At 33.6% G+C, this 23,788-nt stretch overlaps 1 long non-coding RNA gene across 2 annotated transcripts in view; it reads left to right on the forward strand.

The window, feature by feature from the left end:
• LOC118602771 overlaps positions 1–23,788 on the forward strand; it is a 594,064-nt gene that overhangs the window by 181,964 nt on the left and 388,312 nt on the right. For both annotated transcript variants that reach the window (XR_004950748.1, XR_004950749.1), the window contains one exon: positions 108–181. This is a non-coding gene — a long non-coding RNA (uncharacterized LOC118602771). The remainder of the gene's footprint in view (positions 1–107; positions 182–23,788) is intronic.

Consider the following 23,788-nt stretch of genomic DNA (forward strand, 5'->3'; position numbering starts at 1 on the left):
ATTATTTGCTCAGATCCTTGCATAGCATCTTAATTATTACATTTTGTCCTTCCCAACCAAGTGTTTCTGGATTTTTAAATGGCTTTATTCCTTTATTTTTCTACCAGATTCCAAAACACAAGCCGGATGATATGGATGGACTAAAGCTGAAGTGAAGCAATCTGATGACCGTCCCAGCAGAGTAAGTTTCTTGTTTCCCATCGCTTTACTGGAGCAAAGTTTAGAGTCCAAAGGTAGCTTACTCTATCAGGGGATTAACTTTTGGCCTTGGGCCCAAGGAACAATCAACAGTGCAAATGTGCATCAGCTGTTAGTTACTCTTTGCCTTATATGTCTGCAGTCTTTTTATTTGTTCTTTATGGCCAGCTGCTGGACTGCCACTTGGCAAGCTCACACCAATATGGTGTTAACCAATTTGTTTCCCCCTAATCTGGTTCTGGAAATTGATCTATACATATCTAATTCATTACTTCAAACAAGCCTCTAATCAAGAGGCTCGAGAACCACAGGTGGCTACTTCACTGGGGGTAACAAAAGGCCTTTTGGAGATGATCTCATTAGAATCAACAAAGAATCCTATTTTTATAGCACTCACATATGATTTATTGCATATAGCAAGTGTTGATTTATTTATCATGATCATATTTCTCATAGTTCTCAAATGAACTTAATATAATAAGATACAAGTTTGTGTGTTTATTTTCACTTAGGGAAAACCACATTATCTAATGTATGTTTTGGTCCCTAGTATTTATCTGAGCCCTCTTATCTCAACCCTCATATGAACACTAATAAAGAAAACATGATCACATTCTAGAACAAAGTAGACTTATACTTAGGTATTGCTAAAAAGGTATTATATCCATGTCATTTGGATATGAATGGAATAGGAGAGAGATTTATTATAGTTATAAAATATTTATGTAGCTATTACTAGGTAAAGACTAAATGTGTGCATTTTGGGCATTATGCTAAATACTTTCTCATTTAATTTTCAAAATAATCCTATGAGAATAAGAGGTATACAATTCCCATGTTATAGATGAGAAACAGACACTTATTGTAAAATTAATCTACCTGCTAGGTGTCACCTAGTTATTAAGTCATAGAACTGAGAAGAAGAAAATTTTATGTAATGCTAATGTCTATATTTCTCTGACCCTATGTAATTGTGTCTGTGGAGACTTAAAAAACTGGTTGGTACGTGAGATATTGTGGAAAGATTACAGATTTGCGGCTGAGAGTTGCATTTTATTTTAGCTCATATATAAGTTGCCTAATTTTACCTGGAACATGTCACTTAACCTCCCTGGAATTCCATTATAACACACCATTTGGAGCTTTTATGAAATGAAATCTGGATATAATTCAGTTTTATTTTTTAAGTACTTGACTTATGAGATATTATGACTGGCTTGACAGACTACATTTGTATGTATTTATTGAATAGAAATTGACTCAGAATTGCTATTAGAATCTCATGTGGAATTATCTGCTATTGGTGCAGCCATGTATTTCATTCTCATCTCTGCCTTTTGATCCCCTTCTTCTCCCAGTAAATATCCTAATAAGACACTGAGTTAGTCACTATATATCTCAAATGAACTGTCTTTTATACCTTTGGGTTTTGCACATGCCATCTCTTAATGTATGCACATCACTTAAAACAATGACACAGTGCTGTGACAAAATAAGAGCTAATATGTTATTACTGTTAATATCGTTATTTTCCCTTTCGTAAACTGCTCCTCAACTTTCAATATTCAATTAACATTGCCTTATTTGTGATTCCACATATCAGTAAGAAATTCTATTGCATGCCCAACTCAGACTCAATATAATAAACAAACAAAAAACATTAATAAGAGGGAATTTATTAACTCACATAACAAATATTCAGGAGTACATCTTATACATCAGTATCTGGGGGCTCAGGTAGCCTTTCTTAGTCTCTTAGTTCTGTTCTTCCTCATTTGCTTTATTCCCTTAGTCTCATAGGGTGGCAATAGGACTGCCTACAACACTAGACCTGCTGAGGTCACAGCCAGCACAGAGAGAGTGTTTCTTTTCTGTAGTTCCTACATAGGTTTTTGGATTTACTCTGATCAAAGCCACTTCTATCATATGTTCATTCCTGAAGCAATTACTGTGGTATGTGAGGAGAAAGGATGCACACTAATTAGGGTTGGATTAAGAGAGTCTACCCTTGAACAAATCAGTCTAATTAAGCAGTGCACTTATTTACACACCCACCTACCCACTCTATAAGTTTCTTCAGTATCAGAGCTACATTTCATGCTCTCATGCATCCTTGAAGATTATGATGATGGCAGGAACAGTAGATTCTCAATAAATGTTGAACTGGCGAAGGGATGAATGAGTGAGTTCGTGGACTCATGAAAGCCAAATGCATGATTGAAAAACATTTATAGTGCCATGACGTGATAAATTTATTATTTGTTTTTTTCAATTAATATTTATAAACCGCCTCTAATGTTCCAGGAAACATACCATTAGGAAGACAGCAGTAAGAGAGACATCACTTCTGTTCTCATGGTGTTTATAGCCTGCTGGCAAAAGCCAACAAGCAATTATAACTAAATAGCATTATAAAAGAGACTGAGAGGACCCTTGAAAATGTGGGAGCGAATTAACCTAACCTAGTTTAAGGATCAAGGTTTACCTTTTTTATCAGGTTTATCTTTAAGCTGAGCCCTGTGGGGATGAGTAAAATAAAGTGAGAGAGAATTGAGAACCAGCATGGCATATTCAAAGAACCGAACAATTCCAAATGGATGGTCAGGATGAGGGTAGTTTGGACTGGAGAAGGGCTTGGAATTTATTGCTGGGATCATGTAGCTGATCCTAGGAGAAATTGAATGTCTTTGTATATAATATCGTATCTGAATTATATAATAATAACTACTTCAAAGGTAGATACTTGCAAAGTTATATGCTGTCTAGAGAGTCACTGAGAAGAGTTACAGCAGGACTTATGTGTTACTTACACTTTGAAGAGAGTTTTCTATCACAGAACGAGTAAGACATCAATGCTGTAGCACATTGATGCAAAAGTACCTAAGGAGTGTGTTTCTATAGGATACTATACTGGGTGATGTTTTGAGAGCACTGGAAATGAGCCTGGATAGGTAGTTAGCTGCCAGTTCTTAAACATCTGCCTTTGTTTGCCACCTTAATAAATCTTAATTTTATCTTTTAGTCAGTGTGGAATCTTTTAAATAATGATGGACATTCTCTTCAGATTCTCTCAGTTGTGTCCTATGGTTAATTCTGGAACTTCCAAAGATAAGGGACGATAAATATGGCCTAAACTTTTTTTAAAAAATTCAATTGTAAAGACCAGAAAAAAATAATTTACGTAAAAATCATTCAGATTAAGGTATTGCGGTACTCCTTGAAATTTCTAATAACATAGATCACGAAACTGCTGACCTTCAAAAGATTACATTTGACGTCACCCAGTAGTACCAAAATAACTCCTTGCTTCATAGATTTATTGCACAATACATTTTCTTTTGCTAACACCTTAGAAGATCACTGTTGTTTTGTAGGCAGCTGCCCTTTCCCTTTACAAAGGAAGTAGCATTTTATCACCTACCAAAGATAATTGTTGAGAAAATAAGAATCATCGCTCTGTCAATGACCTATTTTAACTAACTTCTTTGGGTTGTAATCAGAAATAGGCCAAATAAAAAGAAATGAAAGTATTTCAAACAATTCTGTTTATAGTATAAAGGAAGAAAGAAAAGTTAGTCTTTACTCTTTAATGGTTTGTCATTATGGAGTAAAATAATCTGTTCTTGAAAAATTCTAAAACAGTAAGGAGCAGACTGCAAATATCACGTGCTGAATCATCCAGGAACTTGGAGATTATTTGGTATGATTTTATTTTTTTTAATATGTAGAATTTATTAGGTATCTTAAAAAAAAACATTTTTTAGAGACAGCTGTGTTAAAAATAGCTCACTCAGGAATAAATGTTTGCCTTTAGGCATCAGCTTCTTTCTGCCTGAAATTCTAGGTGCCTGCTTCTGCTTATTTCCTTGGATCACCATTCAGGTATCACACTCTATCGGTCCCTACTAAACAACCTCATTTATACCAATCATAAAATGTTACATGTCTGCAGTATTTCCCCAGATTCCTGATTTCCAGATAGGGAATAATTTTAATAAATGAAAAATGCTAATGTATGATGCAATAATTTTAAGACGAAATATTTCATATTCTGCTTTTGTTTTAGAAACAGTTCTGATGAAAGTAAGCTGGATGCATTAAACAGTATAATTAGTAAATTGCCATCGTAATGGTACAGGTAAGAGATGATGAAAGCATTAGCCAGGAGGTACAATAAGAATATTACAGAGTACGTACACACACACACACACACACACACACACACACACACACACACACAGCATATGGAATTGTAGAGCTGATTTCTATAGGAAATGAGGGCAAAGAAAGACACAAGATTAGAAATAATGAATGAGAATTGGGACAATGAGAGAACATTGACTCAAAAACAGAAAAAGAGAAGTATATTTAGGGTAAAGAGATGTAATGAATAAAGTTATAATATGTATATGTTTCTATATGAATATTAAGGTGCCTTTGGTGTTACCTAAGTAGGGGTACACAATAAGTAACATGTGTCTGCAACTCTAGAGAGACATGAACTGTAGAAGCAGATTTGATAGTCATCAATATATTTACAGATAACTGCTGAGTTCATGAGTGGGTATCATGCAGGAAGAGTTCATGGGACATAAAGCAGGGAGGCCTAAAAACAGATGTAAGAGTTATTTAGCTTAAGAAGAAGAATAGAAGCCAACAAAAGAGAAATCTGCAAAGTATAAAAAAAACAGTATAACATTGTGAGAAAAGTCAAGGAAAGAAAATTTTATGGGAGTAGGTCACTAAGGTCTCTAAGGACAAGATATGAAACAGAAATATATTCACTGAAATGGTTAATAGGAATTCATGTTTGGGTTCCTCTGAACCAAATCTTGTGATAGGGACTTAATTTTACAGGTAAATTATTGAGAAGTAATCTCAGGAAGCTAAGTAAAACAGAGAGCATGTAACAGGCAAAGACAACTCAATAAGGATTATTGCTCTGGCTCATGAAGGCTTGTTTCAGCCCACTGAGCAAGCAGGTAGCAGACACCTCAAAATGGTCTCAGGAAAGGATGAGCAATTAAGGACTACCATTGCTTGAGGTTTGAAGGTTGTTCCAAGGGATGTTAACTCTCAGCAACTTCTGGGTGAGACCAAGCAGCAGTCACAGATTCAGAGAAAGCCCTGAGTCAGAAAGCTGAGAAACAGTATCCACATGAGGCAGAAAGTCATTAAGGTGAACAGAAGCTGTACATCCAACTGAAACTTAATTTAAATGTGGGCTAAAGGAAGATGGTATGGATGCACAAGGAGTGTCTATTATGGAGTTCATGAGTAAACTCACGAAACAGGTTTAAGTACAGGGTGTAAAACAATTTCATTACTAAGAGGTAATGAAATTAAGGTATTGGTTGGCAGTTGTATAGTTAACTAAAATGAAACTAAATTTTCTTACCTTGACATAAGGGATTGGGTATATCCCAAGAATGCATTCCATAACTGATCAGTATTGTAGGAAGAAAGGAGAGATGTTAATGTGGCCTTATTCATACCCACAGATACTTGGATTATAATTGGTTCCAGAATGTAGGCAATGGAGAGAAAACTAAATTAGCAGAAGTTTTAAGATGAGACTTAGTTGAAAGAAGTTTTTATAAACATGCTTGTAGGCATTCTTTCATTTATTTAAGTGTTTTTGGATGTTTATTATTGATCTATTCTAGGCTAAGCATTAAAAATGCAATTGTGACCATCATAGGTATGATCCTTCTCTCAGGCAGCTTGACATCTAGTCCAAGAGACAGGCAAGTTACCAAAATTACATTTACCATAATTTATTTATAATCACGATCACCACTGCGAAGGAAAATTGCAGTGCGTTACATGAGCAGGTAGCCAGAGAACGTCAACTAGGGAAAAGAGAGTGAAAGATCATTAATGATAAATGAAGAGGTGTTTATCCAGGGCAGTTCTTTCTCTTCTGTCCTAATGTGAACCCATTGTTTTTTAGTCCCTTACACTTCATGTTATTGACATTCATTTAAATTTGCTTAAATATATCTACAAGTAAAAATTTAAAAAAAAATGAATTGTAGATAAATGTTTTTGTTGCCCACAACTCGATTGGAAGTCTGACCATATATGTTTCCAAATAAAACCATTTTCTCTCAGAACTCTCTAACCACATTTGAATTCAGTATTACTAAGGAGATTTTCAGTGCTAATTCTCACTCATTACATGTAATTTTCACCTCTTTTCCTGTTTCCTTCTTCTACTATAAATCTTTGTAGCTCCTCTTTATTCAGAGTATACTTAAATTTCACAATAATGGGCCAGAGTGTTTTTACATTTGCCTCTCAGTATTGCCATCTATGCATTTCAATGCTTTGAATATATAAAGTTGATTTTATTTCAACTATTGTATTTTTTTAGGTTGTTTTATTGTATTAGTTTCTCTTCCATATTCTCTTTTCCTTATTTGTGAAATACCTTTAGGATGGACCTTGAGTCTTCAGTTGATTCTATCTCTTCAGATTTTTCTATTTTATATCTTTTAAGAACATTCTTATGCTTTTTCTTCCTTTTTTTTCTCATATATTTTTTCAACCAAATGAATATTTGATATGTTCAAAACTATATGCAATATAAAGGTAAAGCTTGACGCATCCTAATACTTTATGACTGAACTTAAAAATTAAACCATTAACAATACTGGTGAAGTTTTTTAGGGTCTAATTTACATCTTTTTCCCTGTAGATGGGATGACTTCTAATTTTTTTTTTGTAATTTTATGAAGTACATATTCCTAAACAATATACTGTTTATTTTTGTATGGTTTTAAACTTTTTAAGTTAATGTATTTTATAATATTCTGTAAAACACTTTTTCAGTCAAAACATATTTTTAAGATCTGTTCATTTTGCCATATGTGACTATAGTTTCTTTTCATTCATGTGAGGAATTATGTTACGTGAACCTATAAGGTTATTAGACACAGGTAGCCAGCAGGAGTAGAGACTGAAATCTGACCCTGGTTACTGCTCATGAAGTCCAAGATCCAACCCAGAGAAGGGATGGCTTTTGTAATTGTGTACCCAGAAGGAAGGGTCTTGGATTTTATGCAGAAATATATAAGGTGGGAAATGAATGGGGACTGATTCCACAGTTGGTTTATTTATTCTCCTGTCAATAAACTTTTAAATTTTTGAGTTATCGCCCTTTTTTTTTTTTTTTTTTTGAGAGACAGTGCTTTTGTGAAATATCTTGTACATGTTCCCATGTATATGTTTCTTTTCCATGTGTAAGCATCTCTAGGGTAAAATTGCTAGGCAACAAGGTATGCAAATGTTAAACATTACAAGAAAATACCAAATTAAGATTTACTAATTTATAGTGCCATCAACAGTTTATGAGCATTCCTATTGTTCTATAACTTTGCAAGCTGTGGTGCTGTCAAAATTTTTAATTTTTGCAAATTACTGTTGAAATTGACCATTTTTTAAAAAAAAATAAAATAATTGGTTATCTTGTTAAATTTTCATGAAAAAAAATGCATTGAAATTTTTATTAGAACATCATTTACTCTAGAGAGCATTTGAAGGAGAATCAATATCTCATGATATTTAGCCAATTTGTCTAAGAAAGTAATAAATCTGTTTTCTAGATCTTCACTGTTATTGCTCTGACATTTTATGATGTTCTCCATAAGACTCTTGCATATGTTCATTCATATATACCCAATATTTTGTTATATTCATTCATATATACATTTTTTGCAGTTTTAAAATTACATTTTTGCATTTTTGTTGGTATATGGATATATCATTGACTTGGAAAAATGATTTTATGTTTATCAACTTTTCTAAACACTCTTATTCATTCTGGATTATTCTGAGTTTTCTAAATACAGAAGTAGAAAAAAAAATCTGTTAATAGCTACCAATACAAATCTTGTCTAGATTTTTAATATAGTCAACTTTATTTTTTTTAATGCTATTTAGTACCTATGTAGTACAATATCAAATAGAAGTGGTGAAATTTGTCATTTTGTCTTGATCTGCATTTTCAAATAAAGTGTTTCTTTTTTTTTTTTTTAACTAGTAAGCATTATTTTACTTAGACCTTGGACCAAATCTTATTTTATAAATAGGAATATAGTGCTACTATATACCAGTCACTTTTATAAGTTTTTAAAATATAGGTTAACTCTTCTAATTATTTCAGTAGATTTATGAGGTAAGTACTAATTTACTAAAGTCTTTTCATTATAATACATATGGTATCTTATTTAAAGCCTTATATCACTCTTTTGAAAATGATTTTTTTCTCTTTATTCTATTAATTATATTTATGGATTTTTTGAAAAGTGAAAGCATCTTTTCAAACAAGATAAACTCCAATTGATCTGATATATTGTCATACATCTATCTGTCTGTCTGTCTGTCTGTCTATCTATCTATCTATCTATCTATCTATAATATACTACATATAGTATACAGACATACTGTTCCTTAATAGTTCCAATGTAGCAATTTTTTCCTTCTATATTGGAATGGAACACTGATTCTTCATTTACACCACAGATAAATTGGTTTACGTTACAAACAATGTTAAATGAAAAACATGTATTTTTAGGAATACACTGAGCATCGTCAGATGCCTTTGTTATGAGATGAACAAAGGAACTGAAACTAAACAAGGGAAAGTATATTTTTATCTGCAAAATTGTGTTTCCTCTAAGAATACATCCATTGAGTGGAATAAGGGCAGGTTGTTTTTACACTTATGTTGTTATCATCTCTCTTACTTTAATTTATTACTTGTTGAGTAAATGTTTTTGATTTCGAATAAATTAAAAGTGCATATGGGACTACTCTGTACCTAATTTATTGTGGTGTTGTTAGGATTAAATAAGATAAGCCTTGTGATGTGTTCAGAAGTTTCAGTACTAAGTGCTTAAAGAGTGTTGATTTTACTTATTGGTATCAATATATTTTAAATTGTTATTGACCAGAATATCAAATATGAATTTACCAATTCAAATAACTATATTAGTTCACCATAATATATTTCAGTATTTCTTTTATAAACTTGCATTATTTAAGACCTTCATGTTAGATATAAATGCTCTGATTTTCATGTTATAAATAAGAAATGTCATATTTACAGATAATGAAGGTAAGTCATTTATAGGGTTTCTGCAGGTTCATATTATTGAACCCTACTCTTATTACTGATAAAGAATAGCTGCTATGATTAATCTACCTCCTCAAGATCTAGCCTTACCATTGTGATCAAGAGCACCCAGACTGCCTATGTTTAAATCCTTACTCTACTCCTTACAGGTTTGATGACATTATGCAATATGCTTAGTGTCTCTGGGCTTTCATTCCTCATTTGTAAAATGGCAATAGTGAAAATAATGACATGTACTTCATAGGCTTACTTGAGGATTAAGTGATTTACTGTATATAAAGCATTAAACCTGGTAGCTACCTTTGTTATAACACCATGCCAATCATTTTCATTATCTCATTTAATTCTCATATAATCCTATACAGAGGCAGACAGTAATATCCTTTCTTTTCTTATCTTTTTTTTTTAGCTAGGAGATAGATTTTAACCTAGAATTGCCTGCATTACAGTCATTACATTGAATCTTACATGAATGCTTCTTCTAACAAAATATGATGCCACATTTAAACAAAGTAATAAATTAGTGCAGATCAATAATGTGAAAATGAGAGATTGTTTAATAGACAGGGAAAGCTAGCATTTCTGTCACCACTTAAATCAGAGAAGAGATGAACCTTATGTTGTAATATGAAATTAATATGTGAAGGGGATTTATTAATGGAAGGATTTGTTTACATTGGAATGGGCTATTAAGGAAAATGCAGACTCTTTCTAAAAGAATTAGTAGTAGAAGATTAGATTTTATGTAAATTAGTTCAATAGTTAGTTAAAAGCATTGTCCTTTCCTCTGGAAAGACTTGGATTCAAATCATAAGGTGTTACTTTAAAGCTCTTTGTCTTTGGTCTGTTCATGTAACCCGTGAACTTCAGTCTCTCATTGGGAAATTGTCCATGATAATATGATCCTACCTCATTGGGATGATTGAAAGAATTGAATCCCTCAGCAATGTGCCTGGAATAGAATAAATACTTAAGAAAATATTAGCTTATTATCATAAATGAGAAGAGAGAAAGAGAATCTTCCCCTTCTTTTGAGTTAAGTGGACTGTTCGTGTTAAGCAGACTAAGTAAATACATACTCTAATCAAGAAGCTATGATTATGAAAAATTGTAAAGGCTTTAATCAATCTAAATTCTTATTAATCTATATTTCAACTGTCTAATCAAACATGAACACACACATATGCTCATGTGCACACACACACACACACCAAAAAACAAAACAAAAAAAATTCCTAGAGTCTATGAAAACAAGTCAATCATATTAACCATTCTTACTAATGCAATATGTGTCATTATGCACCCAACCTAAGATGCCTCATAATAGTGGTTAAAGGCATAGTCTCTGGAGTCAGACTATTTGGGCTTGATTTCTGCCTTCCCCTCATATACTTACTGTATGTCCCTGGGCAGTTACTTACCCTCTTTGTGACTGAATTGCTTGTTGGGTAAAATAAAAATAATAATAGAATGTATCCCATAGGGTTATTTTGGGATTTAATTCAATTATAAGGTGTTTAATCTAATTCTGACACTTAGTAAGTAATAAATATATTAGCTATAGTTATTATAAAATAGGGACACTAAATGTCCAAACTTACCTTACAATTGTCCTGAGATTTAAATTAATTAAATGCATATTTAAGGCACTTTGAGGGCTAAGTAAAATGAGGTATTATCATTTTTAGATTGCTTTGCATATGCCAATTATTCTCAGAGTTGGAAACCTTTCTCGTTTTCTCTTTATTTGATAATTTAATTCCTAGAACAACCTTTTAAGCATGTGGTCATGTGGCTTCTGTTTCACTACGTCCAGTGTCAATCTCCCTGCTTTTCAAAGCAATGCATTCCATTATAGAATATATTAGAAAACTTTTCTTCATATTAAATTATTGTATGCCTGTTCATAACTTGCATTAATTAATCTTAGTTCTATCCTTGCAACTGTACAAAAAACAACTATCAGTGTATATTCTGCATAACAAACCACGCCAAAACTTAGCTGTGTAAAGCAGATGTTACCTCTCGTGTGTGATTTTGAGTTAAGAATTCGAGGAGTGTTCATTAGGCATGTTTTTTGTTTCCCGTGGCATCTACTGAGGCTAAAGTTATCCAGGTGGTGGGTGGGTAGTCCGAGGCACCACAATGGCATCATTTACGTGTCACGTACATTAATGAGGATGAATTGAACTGTTAACCTGAGCCTAAAAATGTGGTCTTTCTTGCACAGTGGTCTCAGAGTATAGGCAGATTTCTCATATGGTAACTGGCTTCACTCAGAGCGAACATCCCAACAGCATCAAGTTGCATGGCCTTTTCTGACTTACTCTCAGAAGCCACTTAATTACACTATTCTCTTTTGGTACCAGCAGTCACAAGATCACTCAGATTAAGAGGAAGAGAATATAGACTCTGCCTTTTGATGGGAGAAGTATACAAAATGGGAGGGGGGAATATTTTAATACCACTATATTTGACCTGTTAGTGTGCTTCTGGTGGAGAGACCCCAGCCCTTACACAAAGCAGAAAACGTTCTGCACATGGCAAGGAGGTTTACAAAACACTATTTAGACTGAGATTTAAGTCACAACCAGAGGGGCTAGAGTTGGTTGAATATTAGCTGGTCCTCTCTGGAATAAATCTTTCCTTGTCATGGTAGAGTCTGGACAGAAGCAGACATAATTCTTGTCTATTTATTTGAAAAATGAAATAGAACAAAATTATCGTGACATTGTTCTGCATATAAATAACATATATAAAAACCTGATTGGATACTGCACAATCTTAAGATTACTTATAACAACCAAATAAAAACAGGAAGTAGAGGCACATATTCATTTTTTTAATTATAATTAGCAAATATGCTTGACTTGAATTTTGTTTATGATATCCAGAACTTAGGAATCTCAGCATTCAAAGATAGAAATATGTGTGTCCTAAAGTATGAAATTTTTGTTGTTGTCACATAACAGAAATGACTAACTATTTTGATATCATTTCTCCATTTCCACCAAGGTAGTCTAATTGCCTATGATAGATTGCTATCTTTTATTATTGATTTGAGGCTGTAATCTAAAGAGAAATAAAGCAGGCTTAAATAAGTCATTTTATTATAGGTTATGTGGAGTAAGTAATAGCCTTATAAATATCATAGATTCATATTCTATTCATTCTTAGAGAGTTAGCAGGAGATTGTGTTTGAGAGAAATTTTGTAACAAAAATAAACAAAATAGTCGAATATAAAGAACTGATAGCAATAAAAAATAAGAAAGAAATCATGAAGACAGAGAGAGAGAGAGAAACTGAATGAGTCCTGATGGCCTACAAAACCACGTGCAAACTCTTTTATCTTGTATTCGAATGACCTTGAAAATTTGTTTCTTCCTTCCCAAGCTATTTTTCTCTTGACACTATGAGAAGATTTTGCTCCAGCCAAAATTACTACTTAACTAGCCACAAAAAAGTTTCATATTTCCCTTTATGCCAATTCTCCACCTACGTTACCTCTCCGTGTATACAAATCAAAATCTTAAGTCTCCACCCCAGTGCTGTTTCTTTAATAAACTCTAATGGATCCTCTTGCTTCAAAGTGTTCTCCTTTACAGAACACCTATGACATCCACTTTTAAGATGCTGCCTTATTTATCAGCTATTTTTATATGAATCTTCTTCTGGTAAAGGCCAGTGCTGCTCAGCTCTACCCTACAGTCACCATATAAACATTAGAGACCATGGTGGCAGATTGTCGGAGATTTTTGAGAAGCTAATAAGAAGGCTTTTATGTGTCTCTCTTCATTATGAAATGGTGGTTTAATTTTTTAAAAAAAATATTTATTTTACTGGTTAAAATAAATCTGTAGCCTGATGGGGGGCCTGGGCTTTCATTTTGCAACTTTGTTTTAAAGCATTATGTTTATAAAAATAAGAAAGGAATAAACGAACAAACAATTCTTCCTCTTCCTTTTCAAGGCTGCATGGTGACTGTCTGCTTCTACCCCCACACATATTTAAGCCTACCTTCCCACCCATGGGTTAGAGAACAGGTTTCTATATTTACCAGCTCTTCTAACCACATGTATCTTCATGGCGCCACAGTGTAGAAAGTCTGAGTGGGACTGTGTGCAAGTCAAATTATATATATAAATTACACATCTGTCTAGTTGGAAAGAGCACACTCAATTTCCTTATACCCCTCAAACTTTCTGAGGTAGGAATGATTGATTTGGAACATTTGGGTTCATATGAATATTGTACATGCTGGTTTCATTTATACACAGTATAATATAATATGCCCATATTGAGGCTATCATGTTGTGATTTCCAGTCAGTTCACAGACATTTAATTCATGTGCTTGAATGTGAATGTGTGTTTTGTAGTCTATGCAAGAAGCACATGGAAAGTAGAGAAGACATTAATTGAACACCTAGTATGTGCCAAGACCTTTACTCTTTTCAACTCACTTCATAAGTAGAAAACAATTAAGAATCTCACAATGTGTTTGGAGTAAATTACAAATGCACATGAAAAAAAAGTAGCTGGAACCACAAACATTGAATGTTACATATCACAAGTGGTACAAATAGCAGAGACAACAGGATCCTGCAGCAGAGACATTACCTTGAGCAGCAGTGATCACAGGAGACTTCCTGGAAGAGGGAAGCATTGAAACTGACTTGGGTGAAAAGGCAGAAGTAACTCTGCAGTTGACAGTGCAATAGTCCAAGGAATAACTAAGGGAGAGAATCTCTTTTCTTCCAAGAGACATCTTTACCAAACGATACAAAATAAAGTCTTAGAACATCTGGCACTACATATTATAATATAAAAAAATACATGTTATGAGACAAGTACATATAAATGTACATGTCTAGATAATCAGTTCTAATGTTTCCCTTTAGTTGAGTAAATGGAGAGTAATTAAAAATTGAAAGCTGATAAAAATAACGTATAAATTTTTGTTGTTGTTATTGTTATATAAATAGGCCTCTTTTCTCCTTGACTTGCACAGCAATTGTTTGCATCTCTTCTGACACACCTGATGGGTCAAATGTACTAGGATAGAGAGTAACCACATTGTTTACTTAGTCATTTTTGTTTCAGCCTTTTCCTAAAAATAATTTTGCACTAAAGAGCCAACTATCTTAAAAATTGTTTTGTCAGTAACCAAATGTAACATAGGGCTTCTTATCCTACATTTAAAAGAAGCTTAATAGAAATCCTCCTAAACTTGACATCTGACAGCTAAGAACTGTGACTTGTCATTGAAAGTTTGAAGCTAGAGCCTGATAAAGAAAAATAAGAAGAAAGCAATGTTTAAGGAACATTCATTCTGTGGTGTCATAAAGGATAGGTCATTTATAAGAATAAAAAATTAAAGAAACTTGTTAAGAATGTGTAATAAACTCATATGTTATTAAATAATTTTATGTTAATCAAATGAACTATTATTAAATAAGACTTCTTTATGCTAGGACCAGTGCTAAACAATGGTATAGTCAGCTCCAAAATGGCTACCAACCATCCCACCTGCTGGTACTTACACTCTTGTGTAGTTTCTTCCCACACTGAATCACATCTGGCTATGTGATCTAAAATATGATGGAAATAATATGAGACTTTTGATGTAAGGTCATAAATTAAATTGTAACTTCCTCCTGGTATTGTAAAAGGCTCTGCAGCTTCCTCCTTGGTTTCTTGGATCGCCCGTTCGGGGAGAAGCTGGCCACTGTGTCGTGAGGGCCCTCAAGCAGCCTGGGCCAGAAACCCTCATGGAAAGAATCCTCCCACCAAGAGTCAGCACTAACTTGCCAGCCATGTGAGAAGTCTACCCTGGACGTAAATCCTCTAGCCTCAGTCAAGTTTTCAGATCACTAAGCCCCAGCTGACATTTTGATAGTTTTATATGCCTTGAATCAGAACTGCTCCTGAGTTCCTAACTCCTTCTTTCAGAACTTTGAATGAGTCCCCAAAGCACTTGCACAGAAGAGTCACAAGACCACAGATAGGCAAAGGAGGACGGAAATTCCTTCTTACTCTATCGGCTTTCCCAGAAATGTTTCTAAAATCATGTGTCTGGAGGGAGGCTTTGCCTCCTTTGTATTCTCTATGTAAGTCATTGTAGAGCCAACAGTGCAGAATGTAGGACAATAGAAGAGATTATGTCCAGGGAATACTAAAAATGACACTGAGCATGAAAATAGTTAAACAGGACAAAAGAAATACCTCAAACAGATCAATTGGGCAGAGAGCTGATGTGCATATAAAAGAATTCCCATCTGGAAACCAGAGGGTTGAAGTTCTGAAGAAAACTTCAGGGCCCCAGCCAGACGGTGTCTGTCATGCTAAAGGCCTCAGTGATGGAAGGAACAGGAAATGTCATCAAAAAACTAATGAGACTGTCAAGTTTCAGCTAGAATTAGATGAAAGGCTGCTTCACTTGCAGGGGACAGTCCTAGTTAGAAGATGAGGAGCCAGAACAGCTTGAAGAATTGGATGTTTAAGATAGATTTTTAAATCTCCTCTTATTCGCCTTCACCCTCTATACTACATTTAAGAACAATAACTTCAAAGTATCTAGCAACCAAGAATAGTTGGCATTTCTCTTTGGAGAATGACTGTTCAAAAGGTGCCTGGGACCTCCAATTTCAAGAGGGGAATTTTACCTGGATCACGTACAATTTGAGAAACTGGGGCCTTTACGGGGCCCAATTGTGGAAGATAATTTCAAAAAGAGACGAATCAGTGTCTGTGTGTGTGTGTGTGTGTGTGTGTGGTATAAATTTAAACCAAATATAATTAAATCAGAGCATATTACATACAGAAATAAATTGAAAAATCCATAATGCATTATATTTTATGTGAAAGTATACTACATTAAAAAGTTGGCAAACTTTTTTTTATTAATAAGTGAATGTCAAAGACAGTAGAAGTAGATTAGGAAAATTAAAAGTCTGTATTAATGGATATATTCAAAAACTGTACAGAAAAATAAAATTAGCCTGTAGTTTTGTGAGACAACATGCAAGTAAGTATAAGGCAAAAGAGTGAATGTTTTAATAGAGCTAAATTTTTAAGAGAGGCCTAAATTTTTTTTCTTATGGTATTGACAATGCTCAAAATATATTAGATATAGCTTTTGAAGGGAGTCGGCCTCATAGTCTATGGTATAGTCTTTGAAATATTGACATTGACAACAAATTTCCATCTTTTATAGTTATTTTTTGCATGTGGATAAATTCTTCCCAGATATATAGAGAGGATTGACTAGGCTAGGGAATACTAGTTTAGAAATGAATGTTTGGCGGAATCTAAAAATATTGATTTTCTTCTTTTGTATGAAAATTGGTTTTTGAGATAATATTGAGAGAGTAATACGGTAGATTGAATTATAAATTCATAAGGATTTATTTCCTCTTTATCTACCCCATCCTTCTATGTAGGCATTGGCTTTGTACTTAGTCATATGACATGAATTGGCTAAAGGCATGTAAGCAGAAATGACATTTGCCATACGTAAGCAGAAGCTTTAAATGTACCTTCATGTTTTGGCTCTGAGTCTGTTTCATTCCTGCCTTTTGCCATGAAACAATGGCATTTTTAGATAGTAGCTACCCTTTCAGTCTGGGTTCCAGAATGATAAGAAACGTAGTATCTAATTGAATCCAGTCATGTCCAGGAGAATGGATCAGAGCCACAGTCCATCCGGTGCTCTCATGCTACATGAACATGAAATTATTGTTATTTTTGCAAGCCTCTAAAATATAGGAGTTATTTATTACTACAAAGACAGATCAGTGAAGTAAATGGTGCCAGAAGTGGCATGATGCCAAAGGGAACCCTAAAATATAGGAATGTGAAGTAGACATCAAGTAAACTGATATAAGAGACAGGAAAGGTAATGATCTAAGTTATAAATTGGTAAAATATTTGATAAAATGATTGCCTGCAATAAATTGGAAGCAAAAAGTGCATCTAAAACACTTGCAACTTTGGACAAAGATATTAAGCAGAACTTTCATAGCATAATTTGGTTGTTATTAGCTAAATTTGATTAGATATTACAAGAAAGAATGAGCTAAGAGAATAATTGGCTTGTTTCCAAGGATAAAAAAAGAGAGATAATTTCAACATTCTAGAGATGGCCAGTTGAAAGATGTGATGCTTTCTCATCTCCTGCCAATAAAATGCTCTCAAATTAAGACAATCTCGGGGGGGGGGGGGGGGGGGAAGCAATCAAAGCTTTGGCCATCACACCCTTTGTTAAGACCTCTAGATTGGATTAAGATAAAGCCTGAAAATCCTTTCAGCTGGACTAAAGTTCTCAAGAGAAAAGACCTTACATAGTTACTATCCCAAGTAATAATATTAATCTAGAAGCAACCAAAATTAATGGCAGAACAGCATGGGCCAGTAGAAATATACCGCAAATCACATACGTAATTAAAATTTTTTTAATAATCTCACTTTAAAAAGTAAAAAGAAACAGGTGAAACTAATTTCGGCAATTTTATTAATTTTAGTAAGGATATTTTATGGAATCTAACATGCATATACAAAATAACACAATTTCCACAGGTAATCAATATAAAAATAATATTGAGACCTTTTCCAATTTTTTTGTACTTAATGTTGAAAAGCATGTGTGTGCTTTAGAGTTAAAGCACATCTCAATTCAGACTAGTCACATTTCAAATGTTCCATAACTATATGTGACGAATGGCTGGCTGGATAACAGAGTTCTAGAGTGAGGAATGCTAGAAAAAGATTTGTTGATGTAGTCCTCCCAAAGAAATAACTAGAATAAAACACACACACACACACACACACACACACACACACACAAGTCAACAATGTTTTTGAGAGAATTATGGTGTCAGAATGAATTAAAGGAGACCATGATTCTTTGAAATGTAAATTGACCATTTAACTTTCTCTGATAGTCTGAGAGCAGTCTGAGAATTGTAATAACTGTATTCTGCTGAGATATTAGGAGTTGTTTGTTGCCATAGCAAAAGCTAACTAATGCAAGGAATATTAAAAATAGTTTTAAAAACAGCAGATCTTTAATAAGATAGGCTTTTACTATCACCAAACCTTGCAGAGCTGTCCCTCCTGACTATTCTCTGCAGCATTTACTGAAAAAGGGGAAGCTTATCTCACTACACACCAGCAAAGACAATGAAAGAGCAGGATTGTTATCAGAAAGACCTGTATTTGAATCTTAATCATATCACTCTTTAAATATACAATACTTACGACACTTACAATATAACACTCTTTTAGCAAATACAACATAAGCAGAGTCTGGAAAAACATTTGTACATTAGAGGTTACTCTCCTGGACTGTGGCCACTGTGTCAAGAAGTTTAAGAGAGACTGCCGAATACTCATGGTTTCGCCAACAGCCATCACCAACAATCAAACTTGGGAGTGAGCTCCTTTAGACCATTCAGCCTAAGCAAGCTATCTACTGACTACAGCCACTTGAATGAACCCAGTCAAGACTAGCAGAAGACCTGCCCTGCTGAGCCCATTCCAAATTGCTAATCTAGAGAACTATGAGCAAATAAAACTTGTTTTAAGACACCTGATGTTGGGATAAACGTTTGTTGTACAGTGAATAGATAAAAGTTATATATGACTTAAAGGAAGTTATTTAACCCCCTGGATCAGTTTCCTCATCTATAAAACAAGGCTAATATTATTTACCTTAGTGCTACCAGGCAGTACCAAGAATATGGCAGGTTCTTAAAAAGAAATAATATGTTCTTTCCTTTTTCCTTCACTCTTCCTTTCCCTTTTTCTTACTTTTCCTCTCTTCCTCTCTCCTCCTCCCAGTGGCACTATTTAATATTGTTGAAATCAATGCATAGCCTACTAAGATGGCTACTTCAAAGGGGCTGGCTTCATTTGGGTAAGTCAATACGAACAAATTGCTGTAAAATTATCTACATTCCATTAGACACATTTGATAAAATCTCATTATATACAGGAGGGGAGGAGGGCAGGGAAGTATTCATCTTTATAGAAGTAGAAATTTTCTAAAATACTGCACTAAAATCTTTTCCTAAGTCATATATTTGTCTACTAGTCATGATGGTTCTCATTGGTAGAATGAAATCTGTAAGCTTTTGTGTCTAGCCTTGTTTTTATGCCAGAAAGAAATCTTTCTTTGGCAAAGCTGATAGACTAACAAGATATTCTTTATTCATCCAACTTAATCAAAACTTGTAATCAGTGAATAAGAATAATTTGCCTAAAAAAAAAAAAGCTGGGTCTAGTATTGAATGACTCATACAGGAACTTTATGATTTTGCTTTGTGCTTTATGAAGTAATTTCATAATATGTAATTATTTTAAATATTTTATAAACTACAGTGATTTTTTAATAAGGGTTTCTAATTATCCAATACAGTTTCTAGAAAGATTTGCTGAATACGTAGTATACGTGTGATGAATCATTTGTCATCCAAAGGCTTGTGAAGAAACCCTCATTCCTAAAAATAGGGCCCTCGTAGATCTGATACCGGCTGTAATTTTTCACTTGAGACATTTCCTTTTATATCTCTGACTCTACTTTTGGTAAATCATGATACATAACTATATAAAATATCACATAATCTAAAAAAAAAAAGGAATAAAGTTGCCAACTGTACCACATCAAACACAGTACACTATGCACCAAAAAATTAAACTAGTAAGCGAATATTAGGATAAGAAAAATTAAATTTTTAATTTTCTTTACCCTTTGCTCTGCTGTCTCACACCCTACCCCTGTACCCCTATTTCTTGAAAATTTATACTATCTGGTACATACTGACAACAGGGGAAAAATCAATCATTAACACAATAAGAACAATCCAAAAAATTTCTTGGTATGAAACAAGAATTCATTCATGCTGGTATATCCAAAGGATAGGCCCCTAACAAGTATCTAAGCTTTAACATTTCCTATTTAGAAGACAATCAGGTTAGGAGGGACAGAAAAATCTCTTAGACCAGTTGTCTTATGAATACTCACCTCCCCAGTTGCGTGACAAAGTATGGAAATGTGAATGGATATAAAAATGTAACATAAAATCCAAGTGAAAATCTATATCAGGTACAAATCGTTATGTCATTCCCACTGCTTGCCAGTTAATAAGGTTGTTTCACTTTGGTGCACCCTTGTAAGCATCTAGAAAAATCCACAGATTGAGTCCATTTTAGGCTTTGATTGGTGTCCTTCTAATGCTTTCATCAAAAAGGTTGTAGTCTAATCTGATCAAATCAACATTTTAAGTACTTTATTATTTTTTTTTAAATATAGTTCTTATCCTTCGTGACACAGTTCTCTCAAGTAACTGATATTTTTTACATGATTTGCTGGGTAATAGAACACATCCTTCAGTTTTATCCTGAAATGCTTGTTCCTGCACAGGAAATGTTTTTATGTCACAGGTCAGCCCAGAGTAAACACTATAGTATCATAATAGTTATGGTTAAAGGTTTTCAAAATGATTCAAAAATCTCTAATCCAATTCTCTCATTTAATAAATGAGAAACTAGTTCCTAAGATGTTAGTGTGCTTTCCCAAGATTGCACAACTTTGAGAAGCAAAAGCAAAACAAAACAAAACAAAATGAAACAAAAACAGAGAAACAAAAATAATCCTCAGAATCTCTTGTTATAATTCATTCAAGGCACTTGACCAACATTTCGCCAGTTGGGATAATTTTGCTAGCTGTGGTAATTACTTCAGTAATGCTTCTCTGAAACAGGTGGTGTCATCAGAATAAACTCTAGATCCCATATAAAATCCAAGAGATCTTTTTATCTTATGCTCAACTTTAATGACTGGTAGTTCTAATGCGAATGGCAGCCATGTTGACACTTTAAAGGACCAAGAGCCACTTGAATGAAGCTGAACAGATAGGTTGTTTTTGCTCCCTAGTACCTACATGTCTTCCTGATATATCCCTGTAAACAGATACATTTCTTCTCTTCGACGTATGTATTTTTTATTCAAGTTGGACTTTCTGCCACATGGAAAGTGTCCTGATACATGAACTTAACATAATTTACTTAATTATTAGAATAACGTTAGATTTTTTTGGTCTTTCCAGTAATTGTCAATGTTACAAATGAAGCTTTGTGTAGAAGTATTTCTTTGTATATCAGAATTATTTCCCTAAGAGAGATATAAGAGAGATTCTTAATCATATAATTCTTAAATTTGAGAGATTCTTAAATATGAAATTAGTGGGCTAAGAAAGATGAATATTTTTAATACTCTTGATACCCATTCCTCAATTACCCTCTAAAAATGAGCACCCTTTATTTCTATGAGAACTGATCTTTCTTATGCAAATTTTGCTAGACTCGAATACTACCTTTTAAAAAAATGTTTTTAGTTTGAGGCAAAGCCTGTACCTCATTTTCAAAAGGGAAAGTTAAGTTTTTTAACTGGTGCTTTAGGTTTCTTTGGGATAGGTAATGTGAAAGTCATAGGAAAATCATTCAATTCTAAGCAGTTATAGATAAGACAAAGTCTCTAACTTTACAACAAAATTTCCCTAACTGTAAGGAGAGGCAGAATGAGTCCATTTGGGATGTGTGAGGTGGTGCAAAGAGCAGTGAAACTCATTAAAAATAGACATTTCATGTGAATCAAATTTTATTTTTAAAAGTTATTTGATATTTGCTTTCTACCTTGTGTTAGAACTACATATATTTATAATCTAAAGGTAATGATTCACATTTTTCTTATTAACTTTTGCTTCAAATTATTTATATTCAAAAAGTATAAGTAATTCAGTTTGAAAACATCAGATGGCATGAAACTAGATAACCAGCTATTTTGAATTATAAAATCATACAAACCGTTCAAGAAACACCAGAAAGATGTCTTCTGGAAATTCTAAGGACTTCAAAGAGCAAATAAGTTAGAATTCAATATTCTTTTTCATTTTGACCCAATTTTATATGCTGATGAATAAAGATCTATCATATAATTAGTAACAAACCCAGTGGGACAGGGGTAGCCAAATTGCAGGGCTACCGCATTGTTTTCTATATGTATATTTCCTTTTGTAATTGTAAGTGGACATCCTGTCTAACCATACATGGCTACCTTGCCGGTTGACAAGAGAGGATATAACTACTGTCAGAGACGTGAGAGAAGATGTGGTCACTGACAGTTTTAAGCATATGTTGTGGGCAGCACAAACATCTGTGGAATAGATTAAGAATAATTTCCCTCAATTTAGAAGGAAGAAATCTTAAGCCTCCATATAACATACTTAAAGATGCAAAGAAATATAATATTGGAACCAGGCTCAGAACCCCCAGGTTGTTGATACTGTTACCTACTACATATTATATATTTCATTCTACAGAGTTAAATTAAATTAAATTATTTAACTATGGGAAAAGAAACATGTTCCTAATCCTATAATCAAAATTCTAGCAGTGAATTTGCTAGAAGTGAATGCAGTATCTATTGAAATGTTCTTTTTGTAACATTGTCATAGCACGTAATTATCAGGAACAGAAGACAATGTCCTTCTATAGGGAACAGAGCCTGTGTATTACCTGATCGAAACCGGTGTTTTGTGACATTGGAATAAATTAGTAATACTGTGCTTTCTGAAAAAAGAGTTTCATCTTTTCTAAAACGTAATTTTAAAAATCTCATTTAAAGAAAGCACAGAATGGTTATATATTTTTTTTTCAGATGCACTGACTTATCGAGTGGGATCATTCTCTGATAATTCTGCACTGAATAATACTCATACTAATATCCTGATCATCCTCAAACAATAACCATTGTCATGGTAACTACCTATCATGGGAAAACAAACAGTGCAAATGAGCTTCTTCCATAGCTTTAATTATGCAAATAGAAAATTGAAAGAGTGCATTTTAAGGAGTCAGTTTCCTCTCTAAGTATTGACTAAACTAAATGACTCAAGCTGTTCTCTACATCTGACTTTTAATACATTGAAGATGTTAACATGATTACTACGTCTGTCTGGATTTGTGTTGACGTTCAATACAGGAAACAATTTAAATTTCTGCTTAATATTTTACAGCAATAGAGTCCGATTCAGTGTTTTAATCAGTTATCCTGATAGTTATTATCTGGATTCAGTGCATGTGATTAGTAAGTGACCACTGTGAAGTGATTGATTGATTTTTCATTTCTAATGCAATTGATTTGATAGTTGGATGGAAAAAGTTAGGGCTGCTGTTACAGACTTATTTATTCTTTTAGTTTATATTTATAAAGCATCTGGAATATTTACTGGGTGCTATTTAAGGTATTCAAGTGAAAATTAGATGGTTATCCCTTTAGAACTCAGACTCAGTAGGAAACGTAAGGTAAAATAGCTAAATACAAAGTGGTATGGGCTATGTGTACATCACTGGTATGAGTGTTTGTGGTGAATGGAACATGTTCAGGTACACT

Source organism: Rousettus aegyptiacus, unplaced genomic scaffold, assembly GCF_014176215.1.
Source record: "Rousettus aegyptiacus isolate mRouAeg1 unplaced genomic scaffold, mRouAeg1.p scaffold_m13_p_5, whole genome shotgun sequence".
Taxonomy (NCBI): Eukaryota; Metazoa; Chordata; class Mammalia; order Chiroptera; family Pteropodidae; genus Rousettus; species Rousettus aegyptiacus.